The 26414-nt window shown below is 42.9% G+C and overlaps 1 protein-coding gene and 1 pseudogene across 11 annotated transcripts in view; both read right to left on the reverse strand.

Annotated features, from left to right (window-relative positions):
• Nucleotides 1-26414, reverse strand: part of DLG2 (discs large MAGUK scaffold protein 2) — a 2300776-nt gene that overhangs the window by 411337 nt on the left and 1863025 nt on the right. The gene's annotated exons all lie outside the window — the stretch shown is intronic.
• On the reverse strand, nt 18278-19819 carry LOC142444288 (eukaryotic translation initiation factor 5A-2 pseudogene; annotated as a pseudogene).

Here is a 26414-nt window from a genome sequence, read left to right on the forward strand (position 1 = left end):
GGGCTGAGTGCTGAGTGCGACCACAGACAGCCATGAGTATGACCACTGCAAGGGGGATTCCTGAAGCTGACCCAATACATATGACGACTGCATTTTAGGAACTAGATTTGGGGTAGAACTCAGCGCTCTCAGTGCAAGCTAGGTGGCTGTCACCATGTGCCTGAGTAGTGACCTTGGTATTTAAGTGGTGAGGCTTACCATCCAAAAATGCAAACCCATGTCTTCAAGTCAATTCAGACTCACAGTGATTACAGGATAGGGCAATGCCAAAGGCCACATCTTTTACATCTTTTTCTGAAGTCTTCCTATAAACATTGCTAACAGAATTCCAGAAGTTTCTACACATTTGAGACATCTACATAAACACCGTGAAAGAAAAACAAAGCACTAATAAGAACACATGACTAATAACTATGAGTTAAATGCAGTTTCAGACATAATGTATTGAAAATATGCAAACACCCACTAACCTTTAGCTTTAGTTGAACCATTAAAAATTTTTCTCTTAAAAGAAATACTCTTCTCTGGGGTTATTGTAGGTGTTGACTTGTACAATTGACTCTGTAGCTTATTTGTGCCACAAATTTTATTGTATGCTAATTCCAGGGAAAGCATTATATCACAATTAGTTGAGTCCTGATGGATTCTATGATTCCCCTGCTCCCCCTCACCCCATTCAAGGGGGAAAAAGTAGAAGTTCACTGCTTCACACCCTGGCTTTTCAAATTGAGAAATTCCGTCTTTACTCATCTGCTCTTTCTACCAAGACTCGAGTCTTGAGAAGAGGAAGTTGGTTCAACACCTTGGACATGCGCTCTTATTTACTTACTAACCACCGTATATACTCGTGTATAAGCCGAGCTTTTCAGCACACAAAAATGTGCTGAAAAACTGGGGTTCAGCTTATACATGGGTCAGTGGTACCCCAGTGCAGTGTAACATCTCGCTGGGGCCCCACCGAGGTAACGGATGAGCGCCTGTTCGTTATCTCGCGGGTGATTGCCGTTTCTCCGCTATTCATTCAAAGCCCCGCTGACACTGCAGGAATAAGTTGCTCACTCTTTGAATTTAAGATGTGTTTAAGCGGGAGGAAGCCTTAGAACTGATTGTGATGATGTATATGTAACCCTTTTAAAAAGTGATTTACTACGGACGTGCATGATATGTGAATATGATATCAAGAACACTACTGAAACAAAACAAAACTTGACCTAGGGTTACCATGGATGAAGGAGGGAGAGTTTTTGCTTAGGGGACATTTGGTTTATTTTAATGGTGGTGAAGCAATTTGGAAAAGGATATTAATAATGGTTGTACACCCAAAGAGTATAAAGAGTGGCACTGAATCATATATGTGTAAGTTGCTGTGGAAGAATGTCCTGTCGTGTGTATTTCTGCCACAATAGGAAAAAGTGATTACATGAATAAGCAGGAGTATCAGGAAGCAGAACATGTTTTTAAATTGATTGTGGTGATGATTGTACAACTCTTCTCGATATGACTGAACTACTGAATTGTCTGACATGTGCAATTCAAACTGTTAAAAAAAGTGCTTAATACATTTGAGCTTACTTTTTCTTATGCATGGTGTTTCCAATGCCTAATAAAAAACCTGGTATAAAGCATGTGCTCAATGAACCACTGTGGAAGAAGACATGAGCGATAGCTACCTGTCTGTGTGAACAAGCTGATTCTGAATCAATTTTGATAAAAGGAAGATTGCAATGTCAGAGCAGCACAGAGAAAGCCCAGGGATTCCTGACCTCTCACCAGCTAGCTATCCCCACCACTTCTTATTCTCCATGACAATTTCTCTTCCAAGCAAAAGAGATCCTACAAAAATAAGCTTTATACATTATTCCTGTGTTCTGTTCAGACAACTGCCTCTGGTCTATACAGAGTTTCTGTATGAGCACAATTAAGTGTTCTGAAATTCCCATTCACTGCAATGCTATTTATCATTTATAAAGACCCACAACGTTAATAAAAACCAGGTACATTTCTTTGTAGTACCCTCTGCTTTCAGCCAAGATCGATCTCTCATTAGCAATGATAGCCCTCATTCCATGATGTCTTCTGACTCTGGCTTAAATTTTTGGCACTTCCTTGTCAATGTAATGAAGGAGCCCTGGTGGTGTAGTGGTTTATGTGTTGAGTTGCTAACTATGAGGTTCGCAGTTTGAAACCACCAGCTGCTCCATGGGGGAAAGGCGAGGTTTTCTATTCCTAGAAGGAGTTACAGTCTTGGAAACCCACAGGGAAGTTCTGCCCTGTTCTATTGGGCCAACCTGAGTCAGAATTAACTTGATGGCAGTGAGTTGTTGCTGATGTAATGCTACGAAAAATGTTATCGTCAGCAACATTTTACTTTGATGTGATATTGACATAGACCAATAATTTTTTCATTCTATTGGATCCTGTTTCTTCAAATGGGCACTATGGAGCTCTTCCAGTGGATCGGCCAGGGAGCAGTCTTCCACATTTCCTGGCACAGATGAGTCGGCACCTCTGTCGCATGTTTGTCAAAACATCTAAACTGGCATTTCTTTAATCCTGGAGTCTCCTTTTCCACAAGTGCCTTTAGTTCAGTCTATTGCTTTTCCTTTAATACCGTCAGTGGCTGATCATGTGCTCTCTCCCGAAATGGCTGAATGTGGACCACTTCTTTTTGGTGACTCTCTGTGTTTCTTCCATGTTCTTTTGGTGCTGTGCATATAGCTCCATATTTTGTCCATGAAATACTTTAGTATTTCTACTCAGGGCTTAATTTTTTTACCCTGTTTTATTAACTTAAAAGTTCATTATTAACATTTTTCAATATCTTTAAGTATATTTAACCATTATAATTAAACAACTGCTTAATACAATCTCCAATGGTAGCCCAATTTATGTTTTAATATTATTATTTTGATGTATTCAGAATTTCCCCAATTTTATATAATAAATACAATTATAATAGTTATCTGAAGGCCCCAAATGAATAAGAATTTTTATTTTCATATATTTAGATATGATAGTAGCTTCACAATTTTGTCATGGAAAAATGACCTTAGTGAACTGTTAGTCTGGGTACACTAGAGAAACAAATCCAGGGGGACACATGTGTAAGAAAGAACTTTATATACAAAAGCGATTGAATATTGAGGAAATGTCCCAGCTCGGTCGAGATCAAGTTCATAAGTCCTATATTAGCCCATATGTATGATATCAATCTATAAAGTCCTCTTCTGACTCATGAACACATGCAATGATGCTGAATGCAGTAGGATCACAGGCCAGTGGATGGGAAGTCTTGCGGGTCCAGTGGCATTGTAAGCAGGGCTTTCCATGTGGCTTCTCTGGCTCCAGAGGTCTGGCTCCATCAGCCTCTCTCCATATGTCTTCTCCACAGGAATGTCTTGCAGGGAGTGAGTAGAGAGAGTGTGTCTCCCATCTCCAGGGAGGAAAAATAGGAGTTCCCGGAATCCTTCGGACAAGGCCCTGCCCACACAGAAGCCTCATTGGCTATCACCTGATTGACAGGCTAGCTCCACTCCTTCACTCTTAATCCTCAAATTGACACCAGGTTAGGTCACTACCACAGTGAACTCTCCACACTTCATGTTAAGAAGTTGCACGTTAAAACATTTTTTAAAGAGCAGATAAATATACAGCATGACTAAACAAACACTAATCAATTAATTTTATTTACTTAAGAATTATTAATTAATTTGACTATAAATAAATATAAAATTTTATTTATTCTATTTCTCTATGCCATGCATTTCCCTCTCAAGATTACTACTGACTGCCATTAACGTGGTACAAGGCCTTGAAATTTTTGTCAGTTATTTGAACTTGGGAAACTACAGGTATATTTTTCCCTTTTGGTTTTCTAACTCCAGACTCTTTGCCTATTTTATGATACATATTTTACTTTGTCTTCTTGAGATGCCCTTTGAAATGTTTTGTTCGGTTCTCCTACTTTGTCATTTCTCCCATTTGCTTTAGCTACTCTACATTCAAGAGCAAGATGCAGAGGCATCCATTTCGGTCTCTTCTTTCTTCAATGGCTTTAATGACATTTGTGCTTCTTTGTGGAGCATGCCCTTGACGTCATCCAATAATTCATTTTGTCTTTGGGCACTAGTGCTCAATGCATCAAATCTTGATATGGTATTTAAATTTGGGTTGGATATATTCATGTTTGTACTTTGGCTTTCATGAACTTGGTTTTAATTTATTACAGCTTCAAGTTGAACTTGCATGTTAGTAATTAATGTTTCACGTTTCACTGTTTCACATTTCCACTGGCCTTGTTTTGATTGATGATACTTAGCTCTTCCATCTCTTTCCACAATTGTAGTCTACTTGATTCCTATATTCCCTCTGGCAAGGCCCATGTGTATAGTCACTATTCATGTCGGTGAAAAAAATATTGGCAGTCAATGAGTCATTGGTTTTGTAAAATTCTACTATGTAATCTTCAGCTTTGTTTCAATCACCAAGCGCTTGTTTTCCATATACAGTTCATTTTCTTTGGTTTCAACGTTTTCATTCCAATAATGCATAATTAATCACCAACATTATGAGCTAAGGATATTTAATCTATAAGATATCCCTATAAGTGACATGTTACCATCTTCATTTAAAGATGAAAAAATTGAAGCCTGGCAAGATTAAACAATTAACCAAAGATCAACAAGTTAAAAGTGGTAATAGCAGTAATCATACCCAGCCCTAGGCAGCTATAAAAGACGCTGCTGCTTCCACTAATCCATACAACTAACTATAGCAGAGTGGTGGCCAGTGTTCATATCTCCTCTACTGAACAAAATAAGTGGAGAGAAAACTGGTGTTGCAGTTACATCTTGTCAAATTCTACCTCTGTGGAAGTGTTAGTCTGGATTATAACCTATCAATCAGGTCACAGACTGATGGTGTCTCTTTGGGGGTGTGGCCTTTTAGTAGTAAGGAGACATTGGGGACTATCTCCTTCCTCTGTACCCCATTGCCTTCCTCCTTGCTAGAATTCCGGGTCTGCCTCCAAGGGTGGCCCCAAGTGGGCCACTGACCTGGAGAGCTGTTGGATCCCTGCCTTGTCTCTACCACATGACTCTGCACCCACATGCTAACTTCCAAAACACAGTTGTAAGTAAAGGCTATCACTGGGGCTTAGAAGAAGTGAATGTATGTACATGGATGTGAGTAAGTACACTTGAACATGGTCTAGGATTTCCAACCTGACATGGAAAATAAGATGGGATTATAAAATGATACCTTATCACAAAGTATCTGGTTACACCTGCTACTATTCCTGCACGTCTGCCAGCAATCAATCCATTTCTTTGCATCTAGAAGGGTGGTGGAATTTTGCGAGTCTCTTTCTAAAATGGGCATAATACCTCTTCTTCATTTGTTTCTCTATCTTGTGCTGCGTTTTGGCTTCCACAATACAGACTTTACCTCCCTAAGGGCACATAAACACTGTGGTACCCAGGAGAGGCACACAAACACAGTAGTACACAGGAGAGGCACACAAACACTGTGGTACCCAGGAGAGGCACACAAACCCTGTGGTACCCAGGAGAGGCACACAAACACTGTGGTACCCAGGAGAGGCACCCAAACACTGTTAAGCGGCTGGTGAGAGGAGGTCTTACCCATGGTGGTTATTTATGGGGCAGTGTACGTGAAGACATTCTGCACAGCAGTTCTCAACCTGTGGGTCATAACCCCTTTGGGAGTCGAATGTCCCTTTCACAAGGGTTGCTTAAGACCATCAGAAAACACATAAATATTTCACAATATATAATTACCATATATACTTGAGTATAAGCCAACCCGAGTATAAGCTGAGGTACCTAATTATTACCTGGGAAACCAGAAAAACTGACTGACTTGAGTATAAGCCTAGGGTGGGAAATTCAGGTTGTGAATTAACACAGAGACCAGAGGGGAGAGATGGAGCGCAGCCACAGACACATCCTTACTAGTTCAGTTGCCAGCGTAAGTGAATCACTATGGGTGCTTCTGCGAATTGGAGTCGTCCACATCATAGGATGGCTCTAATTGGTTAGATGTGATTAAACAAACATTCAAAGCCCCCCAGTGTCAGCGGGGATTTGAATTAACAGTGGAGAAATGGCAATCACCTGTGAGATGTTACACCTTTCTGGGGTACCACTAACTCGTGTATAAGCCAAACCCCAGTTTTTCAGCTCATTTTTTGTGCTGAAAAACTCGGCTCATACACGAGTATATATGGTATATATTGTTTTGTGATTAATCACTATGCTTTAATTATGTTTGATTATGTTCATTTGTAACCATGAAAATACATCCTGCATATCAGTTATTTACATTACTATTAATAGCAGTAGCAAAATTACAGTTATGAAATAGCAACAAAATGATTTTATGGTTGGGAGGTCACCACAACATGAGGAACTGTATTAAAGAGTCACAGCATTAGGAAGGTTGAGATCCACCGTTCTAGGACATCAGGAGCAAAAAGGAGCAGATTGGGTTTAGTGAGAGAGATGGAGGGAATGGACAGCTACTGAGAATCTACTTTTTAAGAATTGTGCTGAGATATTTCCTTATCACACTCCCTAAAAAATCCTATGATGTGTATAACAACCCTTACTTTAGAGAGTGAAGAAACAGGGACTCGGAGAGATTCAATAACAGCTCAGGCTAAGGCATACAGTATACATTGGAGTCAGGACATAAAGGAAGGTAAAGATAAACCAATAAACCATGTGCTACAAATTATACTCGGCTTCCATACAAAGGAGTAGAGCTTGAAGGAAAACATGGGCCTAAGGCCGTAGGGAAAGCACAAAAGTGAAGGGATGTTTTCATAATTTACTTCATGAAACATGGATGATGATATATAATTTCCCATCAATGCTCATAATTAATTCTTGACCCCAAGAGCGCTCTGTATTTGTCAAAAATGTATAGGTGGTAAAGAGCATGGCTCCTTCTCCATTCCCATGTAACTTATAACCTGTGTTCCGAAGGAGACATTTCCCTCTTGACACCAGGGCATGTGAGCAAGGAACTTCCTAAGTGCAAAGAATTGCTCTTTCAGTTCTTAGGTTTGTAGCCACTAAATAACAATCACTGAACCCTGAAAAACAAACCAAACTTATTGCCATCGAATCCGTGCCAACTCAGAGTGACCCCATAGGACGTGGTAGAACTGCCCCTGTGGGTGTCAGACTATATCTCTTCACGAGCATAGAAAGTCTTGTCTTTTCCCTTCTGGGTGGCTAGTGGTTTTGAACTTCTGACCTTGTGGTTAGCAGTTCAACACATAACCATTATACCACCAGGGCTCTGCTGGTGAACACCACACCCAAATCAACCACTGAGCTGGAAGAAGCTCAGTTCCCTGAAATGTTGTAATTTTCCACTTTCTGCTGCCCTACTAGATGGTGAGTTCATCGTGGGAAGGAACTAAGCCTTTCTCAGATGTATTTTCTACAGGTTCCAGCACAGTGCGTGGCCCAGACTGGACATTCAAGAAGTGCTTACTTGAATGGGAGCTTGAATAAGTCATTAATCAATGGAGTCAAGGTTCAAGTGCACGAATGGATTCATGGTGCTGTCTCTTGCACAACTTCCCTTGAGCAGTCTGATTCTCCAAGTGCCAAGAAAGAGCCTTTATCAACTGTGGCCACTCAGCTACAGGTTGCTGACTGACATCTTAAAAGCATACCTTCGTGAAGTGAACATTTCCCAGGATTGAAAATCAGCAGGGAGGGTAAGTAAAGATCACTGAGGCTTTCCTTGTCTACTTTGTTATTCTGGTTAGGTTATTTTGGCTTGGTTTTTAATGTCTGTCTGTATGTGAAATCCAGGCGAGGCCAGTCTGCAGACACGGGAACTGGATTGAGAGTCTCTTGAGGGCATGGCAGGGAGGTTGGGGGGAAACGGAGGGCTAATAACGATGATAACATGATTGAAGAAAATGTTATAAAACTGACTGTGATGATGGATGACTGCAAAAATCTTGATGTGACTGAATTGTACTCTTTGTGAATTATATGCCAATAAAACTGTTAAAAAAATACCCAGGTTCCATTTTCTGGCCAAAAAAAGGTACATCTGACCCGTGGCCTAGAATCTGGATCTCTTCTTTCTTTAAATTCCCCTATAAGGAAGTCAACAGTAATAATAATGGAATTTAAGGATTTCTGAGGAATTAACGATATAGGCAAGAGAAATAATGCTAGCTAAATAGAAACTGCTGTCTCCAGGTACGCAATCTAATGGAGGCTGACAAATGACAGAGCAATCCCCTTCACTCTCTGCGTTCCCTGGCCCCACCATCTCCTTGGCCACAGCCAGGAAAGGTAAACGTAAATAAAAATCACTCTTTTTAAGTGATTCAGTCCAAGGTCAAATCCAGTGCCCAGTAGTTATTCATCAGATGAGACAGAGACTGTTTTTACTCATGTGATGGATGAGCAATCAGAAACACTCAAGATGTGCCTTTTGTCCAGACTTAATATCCATGAGAAATAAAGATTGGACAGGGCAAGATCTCCTCTGCCAGTCAGAGAAAAAGACCTGCCCCGTGGTGTGTGTGACATTTCTGCTGAGGTAGGACAGTCTAGTGGTGAGGAGCCTGTGTGCACCCTGGTCGCAGTGCAGGGACTCCTCGGCTTCCCAGACACATGAACTTGGGGAGTCTCTCACCCTCAGACACATCTGTAAACAGGACGAATGTTCCTTCCTCAGTCTGCCCTCCTAGTGCCCGTATGATGCCTTTGTAAAGTATGCCCAACACAAGCGTTGTGTCTCTAGGGTGGACAGCCAGAGAGGAGCATAATGAGGGACCGAGAGAGACAAGGAGTGCCTGGGAATAGACTCGGAGAGGAGGGAGAAGTTGTCGATGGACAGAGGAGTGGGAAGAAGGGACATGATGGAAAATGTGAGGGAGGGGCCGGGGAGGAGCAAGGAGAGAAGGCGAGAGGTGGATAAATCAGTGTCAAGGAAGGGTCTGCGGCAGCCAAACAGAACCACTGAAATGAGGCAGTACAGTAACTCATCAGAGGTAGGATATGGAAAAACACTGTTATACAGAACCCCCCCCCCCCGCACCCCCACACATCAACTGCTGTCAAGTTGATGGTGACCCCTTGCGTGTCCCACGGAGCTGACTCCCTTGGGTTTCGATGGCTAAGTTTGGGGAAGTTTTGGGACAGCGTTGCATTTGTTGTTTGGAAGTGTTGTGTGGAGGGCAAACCACCTTTGAGCTTGCAGCAGAGGTGGTTAACCATTTCCCCCCAGCAACTTTCTCAGACCACAGTTCTCTGGTAAGCAATTGGAAAACCTGTCAGTTGGCTTCTGTGGAGGAATCAATCTCCTGATTATAAATGATAAAAATTTAAATGACAGGATGGCAGAATTCATGTTGTTCTAGTCTGGCATCACTCGTATCGGGATCTGGCAGCCTTGCTGTGCAGCATGGACAATCACCATTCATTCTGCAGAGACAACGCCTACTGATCTCTTACACGAGGTGGCTTTTCTCTGATCTCCCCCAGTGGGGCAGAGCATCCAGAGAGTTACTGTAAGTTGGAATTGACTTGCTGACCATTGAGTTTGGGCTGTGGGTTTTCACAGCACTATCACAGATTTCCATGTGTCTGTGATGATTGATTAATGCCACCTTTCCTCCTTGGCAGAGAGCAGGCTCAGTGTCTGTCATATTCCTTATTGAGCATCTCTTTAATTCCTGGTTGAATTGATTCATTGGCCGTGTCACAAACAGAGGCAAATACCAAGAACTGTCTTGACACTAACCAGATGCGAGCAAAAAGGGCAACATCCCAAGAATGATAATGGTAAAGATGTAAAGTGGAAAATGGTGCTAGGTTTATGAATAAGAGAGCTGTCACTGATGAATATTCCTGGTGGTTTAGGGAAACAAGTCATGTCAAGGAAAAATGATCCAGAATTCATTTTTACCAGCTTCACAACCTGATTGAATTGTCCATGGTTTTGTCTTACTTGGCTCCACAATCAATGCTCATGGAAGATCAAAATGATGCAGTGCATTGGATAAATCTGCTTCAGGAGACCTTTAAAGTATGGGAAAGCAGGGATATTACTTTGAAGACTAAGGTATTCCTGACCCAAGCCACGGTGTTTTCTGTCTCCTCAGATGCATGTGCAATCTGGACATTCTAAGGGAAGACTGGACAAGAACTGATGCATTTGAATCGTGGTGCTGGTGAAGACTGTTGAAAACATCAGGGACCACCAAAGAACAGACAAGTCCGTCCTGGGAAAGCAGAACCAGAACACTCCTTACAGGCAAGGACGGTGAGACTTCACCTCTGGCACTTTGGGCATTTGGCAGAAGAAAAGCATCTCATGACTGGAAGGCACTTGACAAGATGGACTGACCCAGTGGCTGCAACAATGGGCTCCAACAGCAGAACCATTGGGAAGACGGAGTCGGACTGGGCAGTGTTTGGGTCTGTTGTACGTAGGATCATTACGAATCAGAAGGAACTTGAGGGCCCCTAAGGCGACAACAAAACGACCCTCTTTTTAATACAAATGAAGAGAGAGCATTAGTGGAGAACTGCCGCACGCTCTCCTCAGGGTCTGCCTGGGTGTCATGTTCTAGGCTCTCCTAGCGTTTAGGCAGGAGAATGAGAAAGTGGGCAAGGGAATTCAATGCAGAGGCACCAGGATTCGACAGCACCTAACAACAACACAACAATAAAAATAGCAAGACCCACCAAAATCATACTGAGATCCATTTGGTATTTCAGTATCGTCCCTAGATCTCAAAAGAGGCCAACTTGTAATATGAAAACATAATTCTCAAAGACCAGAAATTGAGATTTAGAAGTGTAAACTCAATTTCTAATGCACTACTTACTGGCTGGGTGACCTTGTGACCCTGAATTCTCTAAGTGTCAGAGTCCCTATATGTACAGTGAAATAATGTACTTATGTGTTATCATAACTGTCATCAGAGCCTAATGAAATGATCCGCAAAAAGCACTGTGACACATATCAGCTACTGTTAACTTGAAATGCAATGCAATACTTAGGTTATATTTTTAGCAGTTGACTATAAAAGAAATCCTTCTTGTATCTTATTGCCTACGTGTCTGAACTGCCTGCTTTTATGATGGACTTCTCTAGATTCCTTATTTTTTTAAGCACCAAGTAACCACCTTTGCTTATACACAGCAAGGCACACATCAAGCCAACAATTTCTATGTGAACAATCCAGGGACATCGATTAGTTTTCCAGTCATACGGTCAATCTCACCCTACTTTTCTGATTTGCTTCCTTCTTTATTTTCATGAACTAACAGCTTCTCTTATGCATCTTTCCCAAACTTTAGAATTGTCAACCATTGGATCCCGTCCTATCCATTGTTTAAAACAGCACTGCTTATGGATTGTGGTTTGTGTCAATGGAGACTTCAGGGGATAGTGTGAATTTACAGTTCCAGTTTATGGTTTGATTTTTTAGGGTAATTCATTTCAGAGTTGGATTCCTTATTATGCCTTTTCTAATTTCTTTTCTTTAAGGATGCCCTTGTTTTATGGTATCATAGTTATTATAGTGGTTAATGTTCACATTAATTCCTGACCTGGACTTAATCTAGAGGCTCTACATCATTTCCCAAAATTTCTTTTAAATTTTTCTAGTCCTCGAAATGATAAATTTATAAACTTGTGTTTTCCCTACACTAGAAAGCAGTCTTTTCAGATATGCTGAAGAGTTGCTATGTCCACAGCAGATGGCGCAACACATCCAGGTTCAATGAGAGGATGAGCTTTCTATGTATGGATCCCAAAAGCCTCAAACCCACTGTCATGCAGTTGATTCCCACCCACAGCAATCCTGCCCAGGTTTCTGGGGCTAGAAACGTTCTGAGGAGCAGACAGCTACATCTGTCTCCCAAGGACGGCTGCTGGGTTTCACCACCTCGGCGTTCGGCAGTTTAGCATTTGTCCACACAGCACCGTCGTGTATACGGCGGCCTGTAAATATTCCCCAGTTCTCAGCATTCTCCAAACATTGATAAGAATTGGGCCAACACTTCATTTGGATGATATTTTTAATATTTTTAACTCTATAGGTGTAAGGAAAAAAAGGTTTTATTTAGTAAGGAAAAGAAAAAAAGAAGAAGGCCAGGAAAAGTGAGGCCAATGACGGCTCAAGTAGGAGCCAAGACAGAGCCAAGGGACAGCAGGCGGAGACAGGAACCGGAAACGCCTGGTGGTGAGCAGAGGGCCAGACGACCTGGGTTCTAATGTGCGGCTCTGGTCGGTTATTAATGAATCCCCGAGGCTTAAGTTAGACGCTCTTTCACGGATGGGAGGATGGGCCTGGTTTCCTTGAGTCCTCCCAAGGGGCTAAGATCTTTGGCAAGTGACCTATCAGCCACAGTGAAGGCCGTCCTTTCTTTAATTGACTGTAAGTAGTAAGCAGAAGTGGTTGTTGGGGTAAAAATTTTGGCTTTTGAGAACCTTTACACATCGACTATCTGTTCCTCTCCTTAATTTTTTTATATTCTCCCTAAATAACTTCTTTAGCTGGCATGTGAGCAAAATAAAGAAGTGGACATATTTTAGTACATTCCACTTAATCTGACTTGACTGTTGGGTTTGGTAGAATCACTTAACTATCTGTGGTAACGGAGGTTCTACACTTAGAATAGTGGTCCAAGATACAGACAACTGGAAGAAAGCATCCCTTTAAAGTCTGGAAAGCCCACCTGTGTGATTCAGTGTAGGTTTCTCAGCACACCACTACCTCGTGTGCTTGTGGAGACATGCTTCTTGGGGCCAGGTTAGAGTCAGACAGTGGAACAAAGTATTGGAAGAAGGTGAACATTCATGCTAATTATGAATCTTTAGGGTTGAATTGGTTTCTAAGTGTGTGGGCAGAGATAACTCAAGTCAACCACGCCTAAGTACCTGATTTTTTAAAAAAAATCATTTTATTGGGGGCTCACACAACTCTTATCACAGTTCATACATACATCAATGTATGAAGCACACTTGTACATTCGGTACCCTCCTCATTCTCAAAACATTTGCTCTCCACTTAAACCCCTGGCATCAGCTCCTCATTTCCCCCCTCTCTCCCTATTCCCTCCCTCATGAACCCATGATAATTTATAAATTATTATTTTGTCATATCTTACACTGTCTAACGTTTCTTAAGGGCCAGATCTTGAGAGCCCAAAGTTCCCTTGTAAAGTTCAGGCTCTATAAACTCAAAACCTAACTCTCTGCCATCTATTAGATTCCAACACATAGCTAACCACAGGGCCATCAGTTCAAAGTCACCACCCTCTACAAGGGAAAAAGACGAGGCTTTATATGTAGTGTGAAGATTTACAGCCTCAGACGCCTACAGATACAGTTCTACTCCCTCCTGTAAGATGGCTACAATAGGCTTTATGAAAAACACTCCCACCGAGGCATCTCCAACCTGCAGTAACCTTTTAAGGCAGAGCAGAACTGCTCCTTTAGGTTCAGGAGACTTCACATCTTTCCAAGGGTAGACAGCCTCCTCTTTCTCCAGAGGAGCAGCGGGTGAGTTCAAACTGCTGACTTTGAAGTTAGAAGCTCACTGTGTGCTAGCTGAGGCTATTTCTAGAAATCTAGAAGTCAAACTTTTATTTCCTTCACAAGTCATGAAACTATAATATTAACAGATTTCACGAGAGTTGGAAGAAATTGGAGATACTGTCGAACCCAACGCATCACTTTGTAGATGAGTCAAATCTGACCTGCTTAAAATTGAACAGCAAGAAATGGCAGACTTGGAATTCAACTCGGGTCACTTGAGTCTCAGGTCAAGGATGTTTCTACTTTCTATAATGTCCGTGTGTTTTTCAGTCAAATATCTAGGCATTTAGACAGAGAAGAGTAGGTGTGTTAACTCAGCGTCATACAATCTAAAGCAGGTTGACTCTACTACAGAACCTTCTCTTATCCAGGCAGATGGAACTGAGGAAAGGACAAAAGAGGGAATGCCTTTAGTCGAGATCCTGCTCCTGGGGTGCTTCCATGTGGAAACTCTCCAGGCTACTGTTCCAATCGGGACAATGGTCTCAAGAGGCTGGAGTCCTGTGAGTAGTCACAAAGTGTGCAGGGGAGTCCTCTTGTGTCAAACACTGCTATACGGCCATCATTGTGGAGAGAGCTGATATTGTCTTAGACCAGTTAACCCGAGAGGATGGGGCCTTTCGAAAACATTTGTTCACAGTCAGGATCACTAGAGAAATGCATGGAATGTGCACCATGCTCCCTGACTCTTTCAGAGGGGACACCGATAAGCCCTCTAGCCCAAGGGTAATAATGGCAGTGGCAGGCAGGGCAGCGGTGCCACTGTGCCAGTGCTGCGGGGAGACCATGACTCTGGTGTCAGTACAGTTGGTATCATTTGTCACTTATTGTGGGAACCTTCCACTCCCCTTCATCTGCTAGTTAGGGTGCTGATGGGTAGACTGTAGAACTTGCCATTTGGTGGAGAGGACGGCTTCTGGCTTGGTTAATGGGAGAGGGGAGGGGCTGCAGGGAGCAACAGGGGTGGGTGTAGTGGAGAGGGAAAGTTGTAAGAGGCTGGCTGTATGCCCTTGGTGGGATCAGATTGGGCACAATTCCCGCACTGTGTTTCCAGCGTTGCCCCCTGTAGGGCTATGGGTCAGTGAGGGATATTGTGTCTCATAGTGGGGCCGGCCATATGGTCCTCTCTGTGAATTGGCTAATCTGAGCGGGAATAAAGTCCTCAAGGCTTGGTGGGCCAGGATGTGCTCCACTCTCTCTTCCTCTCCCTTCATTTGCTCCCGTGTGTGCTCTGATCAGACATGTCCCTCTCCCTGAGCCGCAGTTTCAGTGCTGTCCTCTGAAATAAATCCTTTTGGGGAGAGGGGCAGGTGTCCACGTAGTTGGGATTGGGGCCGGGCCTCCTGGCATGTTGCATTCGCATCTTGGAGCACTTTCCTCTAGTTTCTAAATGCTTCCTTCCCCCACTCACCCCTGCCACTATCATGATCTCAATTCTACCTTACAAATCCAGCTAGACCAGAGGATGTACACTGGTACAGATGGAAACTGGAAACACAGGGAATCCAGGACAGATGATCCCTTCAGGACCAGTGCTGAGAGTGGCGATATTAGGAGGGTGGATTGAAGGTGGGGCTAAAAGGGGATCCAATTACAAGGATCTACATATGACTTCCTCCTTGGGGAATGGACAATAGAAAAGTGGGTGAAGGGAGACATTGGACAGTGTAAGATATGACAAAATAATCTACAAATTATCAAGGGTTCATGAGGGAGTGGGGAGCGGGGAGGTAAGGGGAAAAATGAGCTGATGCCAGGGGCTTAAGTAGAGAACAAATGTTTTAAAAATGATGAGGGCAGGGAATGTACAAATGTGCTTTACACAACTGATGTATGTATGGATTGTGATGAGTTGTATGAGCCCCCAACAAAATGATTTAAAAAAAAAGAATCTGGCTGGTCAAATGCTTGCACTATGAAGGGTCAGAGAAGGTATAGGCCACTCTGATCATCAACTGACCTGTCTACAAGGAAATGAAGCAATCAGTTACTGCCCTAGGTGCACCAACACAAGCACTGCTGCACTCCATGGTCTCCTTGAAGACATTCATTGCCTTCTGGATTCGAAAGAACCTTGGGACTGGACATAATCAGACCATCTCACTACTCCATATGATTTTCTTGTACGCTATGCCAGAAGACAGTAATCCAGTTTCCTACTAAATGCTACTAGACCTATGATATCCAACACCTCCCAGAATTATTACTTCATTGATGTGAAAATGATAGTTACTAGAACACCTTGATACTATTTAGTTAGTTTATAATTTAACTTGATTTAAAAAAAAAACCAAAAACAACCCAAAACGCTATGACTACATTGAAATTAAACTTTGTACAGAAAGGTAATAAGTTAAAAACTAAAATAAAGGCACATAGAACAGAGCAGGAAATGGTGAAAGACAAGAGATTGGTGTCACACATACAAGCAAGTGAGGGGAAAGAGCAAGAAAGAGGAGAAAGCATGTAAAAGCATTTCCCCATAATAGCCATGTGATGATTGGATTAGAACCAACACACACATAGCGTGAGATTATTAAGAGGTTTAAAAAGGTAACCATGTAACGAAGACTGGATATTGCTAGTGATAAGAGAGAAATAGACTTGTTTCAGGTACGAGAGGTCAGAGAAGAGCCCTTTCCTGGAGTCGGTGACAGGGGAGGCAAGAAGATGCAGCCCCTAGAAGCTACCATGGCTGTGTGTAGAAGAGGTTACCTGAGGTCAATCTTGGCATGCTTTCTCCAAAATCTTGGAGCTCTAGACTCTGGGGAAGGTGACAGAATGCCATTAGGATGAATGGCTGAGCAGGACTAAGAAGGCCTGTCTTTGTCCACACTGGTAAAGGAAAGGGCTGGATAGAGGAAGCCCTACCCGGGGTGAAGGCACAGTTCAGTTCCTAAGGTGGAACACAGGAAAACTCACTGCTTAGGAGAGGAAGCAACAAAGTCTCCACTATCTGAAGCCGCAGCCCAACCCCATTTTTTCCCTGATACTGAGCTGGCACTTAGGAGAGTTGAGGGGCAGATCGTGGCATCTCTTTTTTCTTGTCAGACTATGGAAGTGCGCGTCTGTAAGAGAGCACACAGCTTTCCCCTCTCGCAGCAGCTGGTGGGGTTCAACCCCTGACCTCAGGACTACGCAACCCGATGCCTCACCCGTTGTGCCACCATGGTTCCTAAGCATGACTAGTTCATTAAAAAGGGGGATGAAGAAAAAAAAAGAAAATGATTAGGGCAAAGAATGTACAGATGTGCTTTATACAATTGATGTATGTATATGTATGGATTGTGATAAGAGTTGTATGAGCCCCTAACAAAATGTTAAAAAAAAAGAAAAAAGAAAAACGTGTTTGGTTTTTGCTGGGTGTGAATCCTGTTTCTGGCTCTCCATCTGACCTCCGGTTCTTTGCAGATCAGCCAGAACTGCTCTATTACAAGCTGACCTTGGATTCATTTACCATTGCTGCTTTCTGACCAGTCGACCCCAGGTGCATCAGGCTCTGGAGCTCCACATGTCATCAGAGGCCTCCAGCCTGATTTTTTGGTCCATGGACGTGGAAGTTACATGAGTCATTCCCTTGATATCAATCAATCAATCGACCCCTCCACCCAGCCTAACACAGTGCAGAAAGTGTAAAATGGAACAAAGTACTCATTCCTCTTAAATGAGCATTCTGGACCTTTGAGACTATGTAAATTCAAGTATATGTTCTTCGCTCTATAAAAGACTTATCTGAGTACCTGAAGGTGCTTCTTAATTCTGGTAGTATTAGCAAAGTACTTGTAGTTTTTTGTCCAAGATTTTCTTCTTTCATTTCAAACTCCAAAAATATTACTCAAAATTCAATTTTTGTCACCTTACCCGAGAATCCTACCTAACTTCCCAGAAGCGGTCACATTTGGCCATTTCAGTTTCAGTCCTACCAGTTTCTCCAGATTGATTTATTAAAAAAAAATCTAGGTTGGTGGCTTGAAATTACCAGCTAGTCTTAGATGAGAGAGACGAGGCTCTCTGCTCCCTTAAAGATTCCCAGTCTGGGAAACCCTAGATAAAGTTTCCATGAGTCAGAATGAATCCAGTGGTGGGTGGGCTTGTTGTTTTGGGGGTGGGGTGGGGCATATTAGAGTATTTGTTTAAATTCTGCTTAGGTCCCATAATTAACTCTAACTCCTCTAGGACGGCTATCTATGTGCATGTGTTCTAATTTTGCCTCCATTTTTTAAATTGGAGATTCTTTTAAAATACTTGGGACTAATGGTTGACAGCACATATTTAAGAATGAAGTGGTAGAAAGGCTGGCAGGGGTGGGGATGTTGATTACAAGGGCAAGACTTTTTATTTTTGAAGCCCTGGTGTATTTATCATTTAACAAAAACCCAGGAATGATTGGCTCAGAGGAAGCACATCTGGTAAGGCGACCTTATATTTTCTTAGACTCATTCACCGAACAGCACAGGAGTGTCAATGAGATTCAAAAAGGAAAACCAAAGGATGATACAACTTGATTCTTTTGTTACATTGCCAGTCCCCCTGCAAAACTAACCCAGCACAATTTCAAAACAATGACAAGGAAGCGAGGTTGCCGATGAAGGCCAGAGCTTTGGTGACAACTTGAGCTCTGCCATCGACCCAGACCTCAGCAGTTAGCTCCTGCCGATGATTCTGTTTATTTGCAGGGCTTCATGGCCACAGCATCGTCTTCACTCATGGCACACAGGACAGACACCTGCACACCTTCACCGCCATTGTATTTCCCTTCCCTTTCTTTGCCTACATCCCCTTCTGGCCAACTGCAGATCTTCATGAACTTGGCCAGCTTCTGTCAGCAGGGAAAGTAACCATCCTGAATGCCTATCAATTGATGATCATTTCTTTTAATAATTTGGAACATCCGTCTTGTGAGTAGAAGGGCAAATATCTTCATATTTTTTGCCTGTGAAAATATCCACGCCAAGAAGGTGAACCTTGGGCGCGCTGTGCTTTCCAGTTTGGGAAGATGACATCTCCACCGTCTCGCATGGTCGTCCTTTGGGCATCATGAAGCTGTTTTTGTGCAGGGCCGAGCACTGTGGAGGGTAAGTACTGGAAGCCCCAGCATCTCGAGCCGTGAAATACTTTCATCCACCATGGTGGGCAGGGAGAGTAGCTTTCTCCAAGGGAACTTTTAGCAGGGAAACAGCGCCTCTTGGCTACGCACAAGTGCTGGTGCCCCACATCTGGGGTGACAGTGGCGGTGGTGAGGGCCAAGGGCAGGACTTTTTAAACTGAGGTTTCAGGTCAAGTGACCAAACCTGGAGTTGTTCCTCTGTCACCTGGCAAACCCTGAAAGGCTTAGCTGTGGGGTCAGCATCCAAACCAGTCTATCTAGGTTCCATAGAAAGGGGATTCTGTTTCTTTAGAGAAGGGACATAAATATATAAAATACATTTACTTTTTATATTTATATATGTATATAAGTGTAAATTTTCTGGAAAAATATAATAAAATATAATAAAAAGATAAATGAATTTTCCACACTGTTTTTGAAGGCATCTTATATAATTTTCGTGCGGGGTTGTAAGTACTTGCCTGGTAACTGCTTGCTATACTGGGGACACATGCTGAGTCGTGTTCTCAGTCTTGGCTCCCAGTCCTATTTGATGTTGTTAGCCCTTAGTCTATGAGTTTGTAGAATCTGGGGGGTCAGCTCTGCTCCCTCCAAAGCTGTTGGGCCCTTCACCCAGTCCTGTTAAGCATTAGTGGACTTTTTCATGGGTGGCCTGGACGTATAACTTCCAGACATGTCATCCCCATGGAAGAAAATGTGCAAGGTGTCCCCCGGAGCAGCAGCAGCCTCTGTAGAGGATCTAGGCTGGGGCAGTGTTTTACGCTTTGTCCCTCAGTGCCCTTCCATAGGATTGCTGACTACTGAAGACAGCTGAAACCTTTTGGATTTTGATGCCCACTCGCATTCCTTTATCATTATCATCCTGTGTGTTTCCACCCCCAACCCCCACCTCCGTCACCCTTTAAAAAAAGTTTAAATTCTATTAACTTCCTCTTAACAGGGTCTCAGGAAGGAGAGGAGATTAATGTGTGGGCTGCTTCTGTCAACTTGAACTTGAAACACTGAGTTTACATGGTTAATGGGGATGTTACTCTGCCTCATTATGTCTGTCAGAGTTCTGCATGATTCAGCCATCAATCTGTAGAAGAGCAGCGACCCCATGTCTAACCGAGGCGATCCCTCAGTCCGTTGTGCTGTCTGCCTACATCAAATGAACTGGAAACCTGAACTACCTCCACTCATTTTATGTCAGGTAAATAGCAACTAAGGTGAAAAATATAGAAACAGATGGTCTTTTAAACTACATTCTTTTATAAGATATCCTAGGTAGTGGCTTTTCACAAAAGCTTGGGGAGACAGAGCTTTGAAATAATAGAATGACTAATTTCAGCTGATTGCATATGCTTCATGGTATTAACACCTAAATGGGAATCCTGCCAAAGACCCAGGGGCTTATGTAAAATGAAAAACAACTTTGCCTCTCTGCATTCAGTGACAATGACTAGATGCCACGTGATCTCTCTGACAGCCAGCTAGAGACATAACATGTGAACCTTAGTGTCTTCAGTTTTCAGGGCTTTAAGTTTAATAAAGAATGTCTGAGGTGTTGTTCTCTAGATGTGTCAGCAATGAAACCTTATTTCTTCTTCAAGTGATTTTATATCCAGAAGTGTTTAGTATAAACACATACATAAGAACAGTGTTCACAGTGGGTCTTCCAAATTAAGCTAGGCTGCGAAAAAAAATATGAATTTTGTTTAGCTTAAAAAAACCCCACAACACTGGAACTAAGTATATATTCAACTTAGTGAGAATCTGAACTTATTGAGAGTCTAATTAGTTGAATAAAGGCACTCGATTGCGCAGATCAGAACAAATCATGGATGACCTTGAGAAGAGGGGAATTCCAGAGCACTGCATTGTTTTCACATTGAACCTGCACACAGACCCAGAGGCGTTCACTCAAACGAACAAAGGAGTGCTGTCTGGTCTAAAACCAGAAAAGTTGTGCATCAGGATTGGGTCCTTTTGCCACACTTATTCAATCTGTATGCTGTGCAAAACTTCGAGAAGCTGGATTACATAAAAGAACAATGCAGCACCGTAATTGGAGGTAGGCTCGATAACAACGTGTGATAACACACTCTTGCTTGCTGTACACCAGGAAGACTCGCACATTTACTGATGAAGACCAAAGACTACAGTCTTCAGTATCTATCACAACACAATATAAAGAAAAGAAATTCTCACAATGGGACCAGTAAACATCATAGTACATGGAAATAAGATTGACGTTGTCAAGAATTTCGTTTTCCTTGAGTCCGCAATCAATGCCCTTGAAAGAAGCAGTCAAGAAGCTAAGTGGTGTTTCCATTGAACAAGCCTGCTCCAGGGGCTCTCTAACGTGGTGAAGAGCAAATATATCGCTTTGAGGCCTAAGGTGTGCCTGACCCAAGTCCTGGTGTTTTCAATCTCACATTCCTGTGAGAGCTGGAAAATTCATAAGGAAGACTGGAGAGCAATTCATGCATGTGAATTATGGTAGAGACAAAGAATATTAAATCCACCATGGGCTTCCAGAAGAACAAACAAATCTACCTTGGAAGAAGTACAGCCAGAATGCTCCTAGTAGCAAGGATGGTGAGACTTCATTTATTTCATGTACCTTGGACAAGTCATCAAGGGGGAACAGTCCTCTCTCTCCCCACCTACACAATCGCTGAAGACAAAATGGGTGCATGAGCAGATGTGGTGGAGACAGAGGATAGTGTCCGGCTATTAAAAGATATAGTTTCTGGGTTCTTAAAGGCTTAAAGTTAAACAAGTGGCCATCTGACATGAAGCAACAAGCCCACATGAAAGAAGCACACCAGCTGGTGCGATCATGATGTGTCATCAAAACTGGGCAGTGGGCATCAGAAGACTCACAACAAACAGTAAACAAACAAATAGAAATTTATTGGCAAAAATGAAGGGGGGCTGGAGCGGAGACTTAAAGCCCATCTATGTACAATGGAGTATCCCCCCCACAGAGGGATGGCAGGGAGGGGGTGAGTCAGATCCAGGTGCAGTAGAGCACTAATGGATCATGCAATATACCTCTGCTCTCTGGAGGCCCCCTCACTCCCCTACCCCTGCTATTATGACCCCAGTGCCGTGTCCCAATTTAGACTAGACACGTACATAGGTACAGGCAAGAGATAAAACTCACAACACATGGAGCCCAGGAACGGGAATGGGAATAGAGATACCAAAAGGGTAGGGGGAAGGAGGGAAGAGGCAAAGAGGGAGAGGGGCACCAATCTCAATGAATGGCACATAACCACACACCTCCATCCAGGGGAAAGAACCCAAAAACCAGAGGGGAAGAGAGACAGAGGTCGGTGTGAGATTTGAAAATAATTAACAATCTACAATCTATCAAGGGGCCACGTGGGTTGGAGTGGGGGAGTTGGGGAGGAGGGAGAGGAAATAAGGAGCTGATCCCAAGAGATCAATGGAAAGTAAATATGTAGAAAAGAACAATGGACTAAATGTACAAATATGTCAGATACAATTGATGTATGAATTGTCACAAGAGTTGTGAGAGCCCCCAATAAAATGATTAAAATAATACTAACAAAAGGACAGCATACTTGGTAGGGGGCCAGAGGAAAAGAGAAAGGCCCTCAGTGAGCTGAACAGATGCAGCAGTTTCAACGATGGGCTCAAAGAGAGCAACACTGGAGAGGCGCAGGGTCACGCAGCTTTCTTTCTGTTGGAACCAGGGTCACCGAGAGTGGGAACCACCCACACCAGTCACAGCAGCACCAACAATACAGACATGTTGCTGCTACTTTGTTTCAAGAATTTGGTGAGCGCTATGCTATCCTCTCCTTTGATGGACCCCTATGTTTAGAAAGGTGAAGTGCCTTATGAGAAGAGCGAAGGATCGCCAAGGCTCGGAGTCAAAGCCAGCCCTCTGCCTTTCCAGCCAGTTTTCTTGCAGGATCTCGGGGAACGGAGTCTGGCTTGAATGTGCTGGAACAACGGGTTGCGGGGCAAAGCGCTGGGTCACACTTGGGACAATGAAACGCCATGGAAATTAGAATATTGAAGTCAGGGTAAGGCCTCAACCTTCTTGGTTTCATCTTATCAGAAAATTGGTGATTACATTTATCACAGTTCATTTTACTCAAGTGGAAAGCTCAGTGCAAAATGCTTATTAGCGAAATGCTAATAAGCTTTTTGTTAATGAGAACAAGGACAAAAAAGGTTTGTAAGGAGCGTTAGAATAAAATGTCACTATTTAGTATAGCCTGAGGAAGTCTTCTCCTGATAACAACCACAATGTTGGATGAACGCCACCCTGCACGGTGACAATGGAGTCTTTGTAAGGAGCAGGCAGGTGAGGTAGAGAGAAGGGGTAAGCTCAGCCTGTTCTGCAGATCACACTCCTTATCTGTAGCTCACAGTGACCCCCAGAACCAGATAAAACAGTTGATTCTAGTTCCCGATCCAGGACTACAGTCAGCTTCCAGGCCTTCATTTTCAAGACTAGGAAAATGTTCAGTATGTCCAACTGAAGCTGAGTGCAGTTTGCGAATGGTGAGACCAGTGCTTTCCAGCTCCTTGAATTCTCTTTTTACCACATTGCTGAATATATTTGAAAAACTATGACCACTTCTTCTCTACCTGTCAGCTTCCCCTCATTGGGAAAGAAGGAATTGAGGCTTTGGCAAGGGCATGCTCTTGCAGTTCTGATCCATAATTCTCTTGGGTTACTGAATAAAGTCAGACTTGATTTCAAATGCAGGTTAAGGTAATTCCTATGTAAATATCCTTGGGAACATTACTAACCTTCTTGAGAAAGAAGATTTTCTGGGGTAAAAAAGATATCTACGGCATGTCTGTTTTGGAAGAAAATCAAACAAAATTTTACATATCGGATAGGAAATTGAAGGTAGAAGTAGCTTCTTCCCAACTTATAAATGCACACCGAATATTTAATTCTCTTCCCTTCTCTTGTGAAACTGTCCATGAAGCTGTTCTCTTGTACATTTTGATGTAATAGCGTCTCGGTCCCTGGTGATGTTCCCATCTCAGGCTACAGAACCCTAAGCCTGCTAATGCTGTCCCTCGAGCACATGCCTCGATCTCGTTGTCAACGCTGGATCCCTGGTCTTTACCTCTACCTCTTCCAAATAGCCTCTTTAACCTCGGAATTCAAAGCTGGCAACAGACCCTTGGAGGATGTGAGCCCTGAGGTTGTGGAGAAGTTTTTCTAAACTATGGCACTTCCCAGGAGGAGGAAATTGAGAGTAGCTGCTGACGGGTGAACAATTTCCAGTCCAACAGGAGCGAGTTCATACGCTGGGGAGATGATGGACTGCCATTTCCTATTTGCCATTAAATTTCGGAGAGACTTATATATCAGAAATATTAGAACATTTTCTACCCAGGTCCTAAATTCTTTCTTTTACAGCCGAGGATAAGCTGACATTTTAAAAGTCTTGGTTATTTTTATTTTTTGTGATTTCAGTGCAAGGTTACAGAGCAAATTGACTTTCCATTCAACAACTCATACACATTGTATGACACTGATCACAGCCCTCACAGTGCACCAGCACTCCTCCCCCTTCCTCCCTGCATGTGGATTCTTTCCCTTAATCCTTCTCCCTGTCCTCTCCTGCCTACTGAGCTTTATCCCTGGGCAAATGTTGCCCTTTAAAAAAAGATCTCCAAGAGTTGATTGTTTTAAGGAATGTATATCCCCCTCCGGTGTTATTGGTCACTTCAGAGGTTTGTCCATTATTTCACTGAAAGTGGAGCAGGGGGAGCATTCATTCACCTCCGGGCTTACAGGGTGCCTGAGGACCATAGTCTTGGGGGTTCCACTAGGCTTTGTTATTCTTTAAGCTATTTATTAACATTTAAATAAAATATTGGCAATTAAAAGTATTTTAAGGCAAATCTCAGCTTAGCAATAAATTAGACTCAACAATTTGGATTGCTTTTCCAAGTGATGACTCTCATATAGGCAGGTATATAGAAATCACCAATTTGTAATGATTTGCGTTATGGCTCATATTTACTTCTGTCCATTTTTGCTTTTGTTTTGCATCCCATGTCATTAGTAATGTGTGCTACATGGAGTATTACAATGTGTATTTTGTGGATGTAATCATTCTCATGCCAATCTCCAAAGACAAATAAAGATCAGATTTATAACAATAATAATAAACTCATTACCATCAAGTCAATGCCAACTCATAGTGACCCTATGGGACAGGGCGCAACTGTCCTGTGAGTTTCTGAGACTGCGACTCTAGAGGAGTAGAAAGCTCCTGAGGAGCAGCTGGCTGGCAGTTTCAAACTGCTGACCTTGCAGGGAGCAGCCCAACACATAAGTACCTACACTTCCAGGGAGCCTCGGATCAGAGGAGAGCGAAGTCAAAGAGCTTGATGGTTCTCACGCCCCTCATAAGAGCCTAAACCATTATCTCAGTCTGGAGTTACTCAGGGAGTCTGGCGAGTGGGGCGCATGCTTTCCTTAACACCTTGCATATTTTTGAATAACGAGATACTATGCAGCACTGAGAACTTCCTCCTTTAGTTTATAGAACAGATATTATAATGAGAATAGATGCAGAGTAATAAGCTACTTAATTCTCCAGAGCTAAATTCATAGCCCACACCCTCTCTTTTTTGTTGTTGCTGTTTTGAAAGGAGAAAGGCTAAGGGGTTTGATCATCTTTCCCATCAGTAACAGAGCAGGAGGAGAGGTGGGCTGGGAGGGGGCAGCGGTAGAGTGCACATTCCTTTCATCCACTTCCCCATGAGTTTGGGAACACGTAATGATTTCCTTCATTGAAGACAAAAAGGGATGCAAGAAAAGTGCTTGGAAGTCTGTGTTGTTCCAGAAAAGAAAGCTTGGCATCTCCCACCATGGGGATGTCCACTTAGCTCTGGTGTTTGCTGGTCTGAGTCATTGCTATTGAACTTGGAAAATAAAGCGCAGGCTAGAAGACGAGAAGGTCAGCGGGGAGAGAGGAAGCCATGGCTGCAGCTTGGCAAGTTCTACCCGAGAAGTTCAAAGTCAGATATGCTGCTCATCTCCGCAGGCCTCGTAGTTGAAGCGAATGGGCGTGGATGGGAACGGAGAACTGTGTGTTGTGAGAAATTGCTTCTGCTTGCACAAAACAGTGATGCACTGAAAGACTGTTTGTGAAGCTGTTGATGCTCCTGGAGAGGTGACTGAGTTTCCCAAATGACAGCTCAACTGGAAAGTTGCCTGAGCTTGAGTCTTGTGACAACTGGTATTTGGTTTTCTACCTATTTAGGCTCCATTGCTAGATATAACCAAGGGAAAGGCACAAGTACAGTAGAACGGTAAGAAAATGCTCGCCCTTCTTCTCTAGTTTTGCCACCGCCTGCCCGAGGCTACTAATGGAAAGAGATGCCTAGACCAGGGTGGGGTACGGGAAAGCAGGCCGCGCCACTAGCACCATCGGGCCACTTGGCAGGAACCACGCATTTAAGCAACCACTGTGTTTGAGAGATGTATGGGGTCAGCATCAAATATGAGGCTCACCTCTTAAAACAGAGAAGACTAAGACTTCATAATAAAGTTAGAGACTTGAAGTGAAATTTTATTAAGGTAGCCTACTGAACAATGGAAAATAAGGTTAAACAAAGCACATCTGGTAATTTTTTTAAAGATTTCATTTTATGCAATTAATCAACTAAATACTCTCAAGTGGAGAGAGATATTAGT

This window comes from Tenrec ecaudatus, chromosome 4 (genome assembly GCF_050624435.1).
Source record: "Tenrec ecaudatus isolate mTenEca1 chromosome 4, mTenEca1.hap1, whole genome shotgun sequence".
Taxonomy (NCBI): Eukaryota; Metazoa; Chordata; class Mammalia; order Afrosoricida; family Tenrecidae; genus Tenrec; species Tenrec ecaudatus.